This window comes from Oryzias latipes, chromosome 5 (genome assembly GCF_002234675.1).
Source record: "Oryzias latipes chromosome 5, ASM223467v1".
Taxonomy (NCBI): domain Eukaryota; kingdom Metazoa; phylum Chordata; class Actinopteri; order Beloniformes; family Adrianichthyidae; genus Oryzias; species Oryzias latipes.
Window position 1 is genome coordinate 21,781,797 of NC_019863.2, and position 12,166 is coordinate 21,793,962.

A 12,166-nucleotide genomic window follows, 5' to 3' on the forward strand; every position below is an offset into this window, starting at 1 on the left:
CTGGGGTTGGGGCGGGGGGATGCCCGGAACTCCTGGGTGGTGGTGGGGTGCTCGTCTGGGGCTGTGGGCGTCCTTCTCCGGTGGGGCCCTGCGTTGGGTTCTCCCGGCGCGGCGGGGGGGCTGCTCTCCTGGTTGGGCTGGGGCGGCGCCCTCTTTCCCTCCGTGCCTCCCTGCTCTCTGGCTCTGGGGGCCTTGCGGCGGCCCTGCTGGCCCTGGCCTGGGTGGCGGGCTTGGTCGCCCGGGCGGCGGTTGTTCCCTGCCGGTTCCTGTGTGGCGTTGGGGGGATTCCGGCTGCCGCTGCTGGTGCGGTGGGGGTCTTGGGGTGGGGATGGCTGGGCACTCTCCCTCCTTCTTTTCACGTTCCACCATCCATTTTAGAAGAACATAAACACTCACCTGAGCACAGGTGTTAGCTCAACAGACTGAATGACTGAAATATTTCACACTAGTTGGTTTTAAGGCATAAGTATGCGTGTGAACACTATCTGTTTTGTGTACATGTCGACAGGTGGACATTTTTGCAACTAACAGGTGTGTTTATAACTTTTGAGTGTGTGTGTGGACAGGCTCCGCCCTTTTTTTGTTTTGTTTTTTTTTTTCATTTGAACCTTACCATAATGATTAACAACCAGTAAACTTGCTGCTTTATGCTGCTTCATGGTCTTATCCCCCTTCCCCTCCTATTATCACCCCCTACCCCCCCCTCTCTCTAACGTCCCTCTCTCTTCTTCCCCTCTTTCCTTTTCCGTCCGGTCCAACACCAAAGATTTTCAGACATGTTTGAAATTAATAAAGTTTGGCCTCAATTACAAAAGGGGTTTATTCAGACATACCTTTGGTTTGTCTGAAGATTAATAACCCCTCTTGTTAAAGTAAAATATGTCCAACCCAAGAGGCCCTCAGCTCTCATCTGTCTGCCTAGCTGTTGGACAGGACAAGTTAGAAAAAAAAAAAAAAAAAAAAAAAAAAAAAAAAAAGAAGCCAAGTGTGCGGGTTTAATGGAGTACTCATATCTGCTTCAAACCAAACTTCACCACCTGGAGGCATGTTCTCGCAGGAACAACATTAAAATTGTCGGCACTCTGAAAGATGCAGAAGAAGGCAAGATTACGGAGTTTGTTTCCAGGCTTATCCCAGAACTACTGGGAAAAGTTAATTTCCCACACCCAGTAAAGATTGACCACGCACATCGCTCTTTTTGCAACCAAAACCTGCTGCGGGACCTAAACCAGAAGGGACTTCCGTTTTTGACTTTTATTATCCACCCTGACCAGACAGGATTCATCCCAGGCAGACTTTCCTTTTCCAATGTTAGGCATCTTCTAAACACCATCCATGCCCACCACAATGGCTCTGGTGGAGCTGTGGTTTTGACTCTTGACACGCATAAAGCCTTTGACCAGGTTGAATGGCTTTGTTTGAATCACTGCGAGGGTTAGGGTTTGGTGAAACATTTATATCTTGGGTGAAACTAATATATGCAGGTTCATTGTGTTCAATTCTGAACCGGCACAGGGGTTGCAAGCCAGTTGCCTCTGTGCCGGTCCCAAGCCCGGATAAATAGAGAGGGTTGCGTCAGGAAGGGCATCCGGCGTAAAAATTGCCAAAATAACCATGCGAATCATCCACAACACTTTAGACATACCGGATCGGTCGAGGCCCGGGTTAACAACGACCGCCACCGATGCTGTTAACCTACAGGGTGTCGGTGGAAATTTGACTACTGTTGGTCGAAGAAAGAGGGGAGGCAGAAGGCTCCGTGGCCAGAGAGAGAAGGGAAAAGGCAGGAACATAGGTTTGAGAATAGGGACTCTTAACGTTGGCACAATGACAGGGAAAGGCAGAGAGCTGGCAGACATGATGGAGAGAAGGAAGGTAGATGTACTGTGTGTGCAGGAGACAAGGTGGAAGGGCAGCAAGGCACGTAGTATTGGAGGAGGATACAAACTGTTCTATCATGGTGTTGATAGGAAGAGAAACGGGGTAGGAGTGATTCTGAAGGGGGAGTTTGTAAACAGTGTTCTAGAGGTGAAAAGAGTCTCAGACAGGATGATGAGCTTAAAGTTAGAAATCGAAGGGGTGATGGTGAATGTAGTCAGTGGGTATGCGCCACAGGTTGGCTGTGAGTTAGAAGTGAAGGAGAGATTCTGGAGTGAGTTGGATGAGGTCATAGAGAGTATCCCCAGAGGAGAGAGAGTTGTTATTGGAGCAGACTTTAATGGGCATGTTGGTGAGGGCAACAGAGGTGATGAGGAGGTGATGGGCAGGTTTGGTGTGAAGGAAAGGAATCTGGAGGGACAGATGGTGGTGGACTTTGCGAAGAGGATGGAAATGGCTGTAGTCAACACTTACTTCCAGAAGAGAGAGGAACATAGAGTGACATACAGAAGTGGAGGTAGGAGTACTCAGGTGGACTACATCCTATGTAGACGAGGTCATTTGAGAGAGGTTATTGACTGCAAAGTGGTGGTAGGAGAGAGTGTAGCCAGACAGCACTGCATGGTGGTGTGTAAGATGACTCTGGAGGTCAGGAAGAAGAAGAGAGGGAAAACAGAAAAGAAGACCAAGTGGTGGAAGCTACAGAATGAAGAAACTTGTGAGGAATTTAGGCAGAAGTTGAGACAGGGTCTGGGTGGTCAGGATGAGCTTCCAGATGACTGGGAAACTACAGCAGAGATTATCAGGGAAACAGGTAGGAAGGTGCTAGGTGTGTCATCTGGAAAGAGGAAAGACGGTAAAGAGACTTGGTGGTGGAATGAGGAAGTACAGGAATGCGTCCAGAGGAAGAGGTTGGCTAAAAAGAAGTGGGATGTAGAAAGGACTGAGGAAGGTAGACAGGAGTACAAGGAAGCGCAGCGTAGAGTGAAGAGAGAGGTGGCAAAGGCCAAACAGAAAGCTTACGATGAGCTATATGACAGGTTAGACACAAAGGAAGGAGAGAAGGACTTGTACAGGCTAGCCAGACAGAGAGACAGAGATGGGAAGGACGTGCAACAGATAAGGGTGATTAAGGACAGAGATGGAAAGGTGCTAACAACCCAGGAGAGTGTACAGAAAAGATGGAAGGAGTATTTTGAGGAGCTGATGAACGTGGAAAATGACAGGGAAAGAAGGGAGGAAGATGTGGTTGTTGTGGAGCAGGAAGTAGCAGAGATTGGAAAGGATGAGGTTAGGAAGGCTCTGAAAAGGATGAAGAGCGGAAAGGCCGTTGGTCCTGATGACGTTCCTGTGGAGGTATGGAAGTGCTTAGGAGAGGCAGCAGTGGAATTTCTAACAAGGTTGTTCAATAGGATTCTAGAGAGTGAGAAGATGCCTGAGGAATGGAGGAGAAGCGTTCTGGTTCCGATCTTTAAGAACAAGGGTGACACGCAGAACTGCAGCAACTATAGAGGAATAAAGTTGATGAGCCACACAATGAAGCTGTGGGAAAGAGTAGTGGAAGCCAGGCTTAGGAAGAAGGTGGAGATCTGTGAGCAGCAGTATGGTTTCATGCCCCGTAAGAGCACCACTGATGCCATTTTTGCTTTGAGAATGTTGATGGAAAAGTACAGAGAAGGTCAGAAGGAGCTGCATTGTGTGTTCGTAGATTTAGAGAAGGCGTATGACAGGGTGCCGAGGGAGGAGCTGTGGTACTGTATGAGGTCGTCTGGAGTGGCAGAGAAGTATGTCAGAGTAGTTCAGGACATGTATGAGAGAAGTATGACGGTGGTGAGATGTGCTGTAGGTCAGACAGAGGAGTTCAAGGTGGAGGTGGGACTACACCAAGGATCAGCTTTGAGTCCTTTTTTGTTTGCTATGCTGATGGACAGGCTGACAGACGAGGTAAGACAGGAATCTCCCTGGACAATGATGTTTGCGGATGACATTGTAATTTGCAGTGAGAGTAGAGAGCAGGTGGAGGAACAGCTAGAGAGGTGGAGGTTTGCTCTGGAAAGAAGAGGCATGAAGGTCAGTCGTAGTAAGACAGAATACATGTGTCTGAACGAGAGGGATCAAGGTAGAAGCGTTAGGTTACAGGGGGCTGAGGTGAAGAAGGTGCAGGAGTTTAAGTACTTGGGGTCAACAGTTCAGTGTGATGGGGAGTGTGGAAAAGAGGTGAAGAGGCGAGTGCAGGCAGGTTGGAGCGGTTGGAGGAAAGTGTCAGGAGTGTTGTGTGACAGAAGAGTGCCAGCAAGACTCAAAGGAAAGGTGTACAAGACAGTGGTGAGACCAGCTCTGCTCTATGGGTTAGAGACGGTAGCAGTGAGACAGAGACAAGAGGCTGAGATGGAGGTAGCGGAGATGAAGATGTTGAGGTTCTCCTTAGGAGTGACCAGGTTAGACAGGATAAGGAACGAGTACATCAGAGGGACGGCTCATGTTGCCTGTGTTAGCGACAAAGTCAGAGAAGCCAGACTGAGATGGTTTGGACATGTTCAGAGGAGGGATAGTGGATATATTGGTAGAAGGATGTTGGAGATGGAGCTGCCTGGCAGGAGGGCAAGAGGACGGCCAAAGAGGAGATACATGGATGTCTTAACAGAGGACATGAAGTTGGCTAATGTTAGGGTAGAAGATGTCCATGATAGAGTGAGGTGGAAAAGGATGATTCGCTGTGGCGACCCCTGATGGGAAAAGCCGAAAGAGAAAGAAGATTGTGTTCAATTCTGACTAATGGGGAGAGATCAACGCCATTACCGTTGCAGCATTCTATCCAGCAGGGCTGCCCTCTTTCTCCTGCCCTGTTCGCCTTAGCTTTGGAACCTCAGCTGTTAAAATAAGAGCATATCCACATATCCAGTTCCTTGTGGTTGGAGGAACAGAAACTGTTATTAGCTTGTATGCAGACGATGTATTACTATACTTGGGGAATGCTGGGGAGTCTGTGCCCCTCCTTATTGATTTGATTACATCTTTCAGCACAATTTCAGGGTACACAATAAATTGAACTAAAAGGGAATTACTGCCATTATCTATAGCGTATCTGCCAAATTCTCTTCAAAATGTTCCTTTTAAAATATCATATGACCATTTCACATACCTGGGCCTAACTATTCCCAAAGACCCTAAATTAATCTTTACCTTAAATTTCACAACATCATCATCAGAGCATTTATTTTTTTTGGCAGCAGGGACCGCCAGACACCATTGGTCCCACCACTCCTCTATGGGTTAAGACGGAGGCCGGCGGAGTGGGAGATTTCTCATGTTTACAGCCTTTGCTCTCCTCCAAACTAGAGAGGGCGGAATCTCTAAGAAAACTGTTTTTTTTCCCAAAAAAAAAAATCGGTGCGCATTTTAACGCTTGTGCTATCCTAGGCACTTTGACATTGGGAGTTGGGTCATCTAGACCCACTAGACAGAGCGCTGAACCTTTTTTCTTCAATGATTTGTGATCTTCACTGGTGTCCATGGATTACATGAAATCTTTCCACCTTTGTTATGGTAGGTTTAACACATCAATGCAAAGGGTGGGGGTCATCTAAAATAGCACAAGGTTTAAAACAAGTTAGAAGATTTCTTTCTTTGCCGAACATTTCTGTTCAGTCACCAATATGTCATAATCACTCTTTTTTGCCTCCTTGGGATGATAAATTGTATCAGGAATGGAATGAGAGGGGTTGGACTAAACTTGAAGATTTGATAATAATGGATTGAAGTTATCAGCGCTTTTCCTGACACTCAAAGCACTTACATTGCGTCCATTTTTCCCTCACTCTTCATTTATACTTGGTGATGGTAGAGGCGTGGCTGCCAGTTTGCGCTTACAGTCCCTCTGACCATCACCGGGAGCATTCATGCACATTCATGCTGGTAGGCATTGGCGTTAAGGGTCTTGGCCAAGGGCCCTAACTGGGTGGTGTTAACTGCTCACCAATTCAATTGCTCGCATGTTCATTCCCCCCCGGGAATCGAACCCTGGTTTCCTGCATGTCAGTCCTTCACCTTACCAACCGAATAGATAACAAATTTGCATCATTTAATCAACTTAAACAAAACTTTAACTTTACCAATTCACACTTCAAAAGGTACTTACAAATTAGACATTACTTGCAGTCAAGATTAAACAATTTCAAGATTTTTCAGCTGAATATGATCTTTATGATATTTTAGAAAGTCCCCCTAGTATAGGGCATTTATTTGATGACATCACCAGGGTGAAATCGACAAAAATGAAAGATGCTTGGAGCGAGGAGTTGGGCATAGAAATGTCAGAATCAATGTGGGAAAAGCGTTCATCCAAGATTCACTCTTGCTCCGTTACCAGCAGACAACAACTGATACAATTTAAATTCATCCATCGGCTCCACTACTCCAAAGTACGATTGCACAAAACGTATCCTTCAATTACTCCCATTTGTGATAAATGTTAAATATCTGAAGGCACATTGGCTTGTGATTTTTGGTCTTGTCCCTCATTGGCTGGCTTTTGGAACAGAATATTTGACTGGTATTCCAAAGCCTATGGTTGCTTTATTCCACCCGATGCAGAGCTTGCCATTTTTGGCTGGATACGTACCAGAACTATCCCGACTGTAATGCAGCAGCCACTAGAACTTTGGTTGATGACTGCAATAAGACAAATTTTGCGAGAGTGGAAATCTACGGCTTCTCCCTACTTTTACAGTGTAGCTCACTGACATGCTATCTGTCACTCACATGAAAACAATTCGCCATGCCAGGACCGCCTCAGTTAATGTTCACAATAAACCCTGGACACCATTTCTTAATCACTTTCAGAAAGTTAAAATTATTTAGCTCTGTAGTGAGACTGCATTTTTTTCTTTCTTCTCTTTATGCCCTATTTGGACTGCCTGTAAATGTTTTTGAATAGAGTGTAACTGGCAATTATTTATTTACATGTATTTTTTCATTCTGTTCTGTAATGGTCAAAAGAGCACCTGTACTGTTTATTTTGCTTGTTTGGGATTTTGTCTATTTGAAAACGAAAATAAAATGTAAAAGAAAAGGGATATGATTTTACTTATTATACCCAGTGTTGCCAGATTTGGCTTTTTCGACAAACATGAGTTTTGTTATTTTTACTAAAAAGAAGCTCATGGGCTACAAAAAATCTCTGTTTGTTTTGTTGTTATTTTATAATATGTGTGTCAATGAATATATTTTATAGTACAGCGTTGTACAGTTTTTCATTGGGTTTATAAATAGGCTGTGGTTTGGGGTGCAGATGGGCAGAATTTAAGTGGTTTATAGGCTGAAAATTGTCAGTCAAATCTGGCAACCTTGGACCAACCATGTAAATCAGTGTTTTGTTTTTTTAATGATCTGGTATCCAAAGTAAATATAATCATTTGATTTTTCACTATTAATAAAATTAATACTGACAAAAACATTGTGGCTGATTGATAAACGGGATAACAAAGACAAATAAAATGTCTGGCTATGCAAACAAAAAAAATCTTTTAGCTTAAATTTTCCCTCAAGGATCAACCTTTCCAGGGTCGGTTGGAGGAGGAGATCCTGCAGAGACCAGGAATTATTAAATGCTGCTGCAAACATCTTGGCCTTTTACCCCGACCCTTGTACTCACTAATGTAATGCATGTATGGATAATTCCTGTGGGACGCCATAAGAGCAGGGTCAACAAGAAAGGGGGAGGGGTGGAAGAGGCGGCGTTTCTATCCGCCTTCTCTCGCCGCAGGTCAAAGGTTGACTTAGAACATGGAGAAATATTGATCAGAGTTTTGTCATTTTTATTTTCCACAATATTTTTCAGGCAATGACTTTCTGTTTTCCATATTTGTGGAAAATGTTGCTTTTTTTTCTTTATACCCTGGAAGATCATGTGCACCTGCACATCCTGAAAAATTTGCTTTAAACTCTTTCTTGGCACCAATTTGGTTTCCTCTGTCAGATTTTTTAAATTTCTAATTATTTGGTCTTCAGATTTTAGATAGCAATACAAACCTACAATGCTCCAGATGATGAATTATTCTTTTTACATTATGGTAAATGACGTATAGGACTTTACCACCTTCTTAGAAGGCCCAAAGCGCTTAAAAGTCATTCACACACACTAATGGCGGACCCCGAACACTGGCGCCAACCTATAACCACCAGGAGCAAATGGGGTCCAGTGTCTTGCACAAGGACACATGGGTGCACAGAGCAGGAGCCGAACATGCAATCTTCCAATTAAAGATCTACCTCGGTACCATGGCCGCCCCAAAGGGTGTTTTTCCAAGGGACTAGAGATCAAACTGCATGAAATTACTAATGAGGCTCCCCAAGGCGCTAAACTAGAGCCTGTGCTTTTTAGAAGTAAAGACCCACTCAAAAAGTAGTGTTATTGTTTTTTTAGCATGGATTTTTCTGATGGTGGAAGACGTGTATAGAGAGGATTAAGCTTAAGTTTGCATTACTGAGAATATTTTTATTTAAATTGTTAAACAGGAGCAAAAGAAAAAATGTGGTTTGAAGAAGAGTACTTTATTTTTTTTTTGCACTATAGAGCGCACCATCAATGACTGGTCTATTATCACACTTTTGCCACATATAAGGTGTACTGAGCATTAATGGGGACAAAATATTCAAAGATACATTAGCGTATTCACAGTAACACCCAACCTTATTTGCAACACGTAAAAAAAAAAACAGACCAACATTTTGACATTTGTACCTATAAAAACTGCTTCGACATCAGTAAGAATAACCAGAATTAATCTAAAATATAAGGTGTTCCGGTTTAACCCTTGTGCTATCCTAGGCACTTTAACATTGGGTGTTGGGTCATCTAGACCCACTAGACAGTGCTCTGAACCTTTTTTCTTCAATGATTTGTGATCCTCACTGGTGTCCATGGATATACATGAAATCTTTCCACCTTTATCCACCTTTGTCATGGTAGGGAGAACACGTCAATGTAAGGGTGGGGTCATAGGATAGCACAAGGGTTAAAGGAGTTTTGTTTTTAGAAAAAAAAAATGAAGGTGACCCTGCTACTGCTACTGCACCTGCGGCTGTCATGAAGAACCCTGACTTTGCCTCAACTGTGACGTTAAAAATACAATGAGTGAGCCACAGGCTCCTTGCTCTGAACTGTAAGTAATTCAAATTTCAACAAAGAATTTTTTTTTTCAAAAAAGTCTTTATTTGGTACTTATTGACCATGTTTCTGTGGACTTTCTTTGGTTTTTCCTTTCTAAAAATATTTATCTATTTGATTATGATTGGTAGAACATTGATCTAGTAAACTGTGTTACTATTCATTTCCTTTAGAAAATATAAAATATCACAATTGCTTGTTTTGGGGGATTTTTTTTCTTGAATTCAGACAATTATCATGATTATCTAAATATTCTATTGATGTAATGAACTCCAGATAATAACACAAGAGGCTCTTTATACTAAAAGAAAAATCATTTTTTAATAGTGTGAAAACCACAGTGGGGTCAGAGTGGACTCCCTGAGTCTGTGAAAGGAGACTAACAATTTTTGGGTTAGGGGGCCGTCTGTGTGCCGTTTCCACGGCAGCAAGAAGCAGCAGAGCCGCATAAAAGCACAGTCGCCTTCTTTCGCATTCATAGAAATTCCAGCCATTAATTCACAAAAATGGAGGCGAGCTTCGAAGCTGATGAAACATTTGAGAGGAGCAGTGAAAATTTCGATCTTTAACCCAGCAGACACCACCTTCACTGTAGTCTGTAGACAGGGAGATGTGACCAGTTTAAAAGATTCATATCTTTTTTTTGGTGTACATTTCTTTTCTTTGTGCTAATATGATCTTAATGTAGTGGATTGCATATCGGTTTGATTTTGGTTTATACATGCTACAGGGATTGTGAAGGCATCATTAGACGCATTTCCTTTACCTATGAAATTGCGCAAATCGGATTTGGGATGATAAATTCACTTATTGGAAACACCACAATTTCGAAAAAAACTCGCATTTATCGGACAAAGTTTTTGCGCTTAGAGGAGGTGGTTTTTGGGTCGTACTGAAATGGACATAGTTAGAAAAACTGCTATGAAAGCACTTTTTTTTAATTAAATGGGCTTTTTATTTTTTTATTTTGCCTTTATTTACCTGGGAAATGTCCCATTGAGATTAAGAGTCTCTTTTTCAAGGGAGTCCTGCGCTTCTTGGTAGGAACTGGCTGCCCTGAGCCCCGCACGGCCAGCACCACAAGAGGTTCCACAGTGTCACACAGCTCATTAAAAGCTGCGTGTCATGTGGACTCACAGCTCCTTTTTACTTCTTTACTTTACTTCTTCTTTACTTCTCCTCTTTACCTCTTCTCCTCTTGACTTCTGCTATAAAATATTTTGTAAAGTTAAAAAAGGTTGTTTCAATAGAAATACAGTATTGCTTGGAATAAGATGTTTTCTAGATCAAATGACTCAATAAGACACTCAAAAGTCATTGTCTTAACCCTTGGGCTTTTCCTATGACCCCACCCTTACATTGACGTGTTCTCCCTACCATGACAAAGGTGGATAAAGGTGGAAAGATTTCATGTAATCCATGGACACCAGTGAAGATCACAAATCATTGAAGAAAAAAGGTTCAGCGCACTGTCTAGTGGGTCTAGATCAGTGTTTTTCAACCAGTGTGCCACGGCACACTAGTGTAGATGGTCAAGTGTGCCGTGAGAAATTGCCCTCATTAACTGATCTAAAAGCAATTACCATCTCCAGGAAATCAGCTCTTTGTTCATCCAAACAGGCCCTGATAAAACACTGAGAAGTTAAGAATATGAAATAACATAAAATTATTTTTTCTTTGTGTTTATATGATTCTATTAAAGACATTTTGATAAGAATAACGGGATACCGCGATTTAGCTGCAGCTATAACTGTGCAAGGAAAAGTCCCACCCCTTTAACTGTCTCCACCAATCATTCTTGAAGGCTTAATCACATGTCATCAGTCTGACCAATCAGAAGTGGTTAAAGTATTCACTTCCTTGTTTCGATTTAGCGCAAAAAAGTCTCTCTGTTCTAACAAAAATACCAGCTAAAGCTCGTCTTTAGCGGTGTAGCTTTCCACAGAATCTGGTATCAGACTGGAACAAGTGAACAAAACCATGAAGCTCAAAGACGCTGGTCTTTCTGCGGTTGGTGGATTACGGGCACTACATCTCCCATGATGCAGTAAAGTGACTGTCTTAGCGCACAATGAGTATCTTCTCTTAACGTCTTAAAACAACGAACACACATCAAACAGTTGTTGAATCTTTTGACTTAATTTTTAATACATCTTTTAGAAAAAACAGCTGCAGCTTCCAGCGTTTTCTGCAACAATTATCACAAAAATGCATGTGAGATTGCAGAGCGGCTGTAGATCAATACAGACTGAGCTTTTTCTTTTTTTTTATTTATCTATTTTTTTGGATGCTGGTGTGCCGCGGGATTTTTGTCAAGGTTAAAGTGAGCCGTGGCTCAAAAAAGGTTGAAAAACACTGGTCTAGATAACCCAACTCCCAATGTTAAAGTGCCTAGGATAGCACAAGGGTTAAAAATCACCAACCAAGATTTCCCCAATTCGCTTCATCCATAGCTTGTCGCTCCACGGCCTGAAAAAGACGCCAATATCTCCTTTGTTAGATGATGATGAGCGCTTGTGCCGTGGCAGAAATCTGAAAGTATCTTGTCATGTTATCAAACAGGAAAAAGGGTCCAACTGCTACCTTGTTAGACTGTTTCTTTTTCAATACCGCTGAACAGGCTTCTGCTTTGTCTGGCTCATTATAGAGACTGTTGACAGTCCAGCTGAGCGGCACGTAAATGCCACTGCTGTGACGTCATCCACATGCTCCCTTTCTGAGCATCAACTTCAAACCATACTTGTTCTTATCCATCGCCATGTTTTTGAATGACTTTTCGCGTGAGTGGGTTTTTGTTTATTCACATAATAACCCTTGTGCTATCCTAGGCACTTTAACAGTTGGGTCATCTACACCCACTAGACAGTGCGCTGAACCTTTTTTCTTCAATGATTTGTGATCTTCACTGGTGTCCATGGATTCCATGAAATCTTTCCACCTTTATCCACTTTTGTCATGGTAGGGAGAACACGTCAATGTAAGGGTGGGGTCATCTAAGATAGCACAAGGGATAAGGAAACAGTGTAATTGTGAAATGCAGCTAGCGAGCAGCGAACTTCCACATGCACAGTAGCTCTTGTAGAGCAGTTTTAAATCTCAGACAGTAAGTAAAGCTAGTGT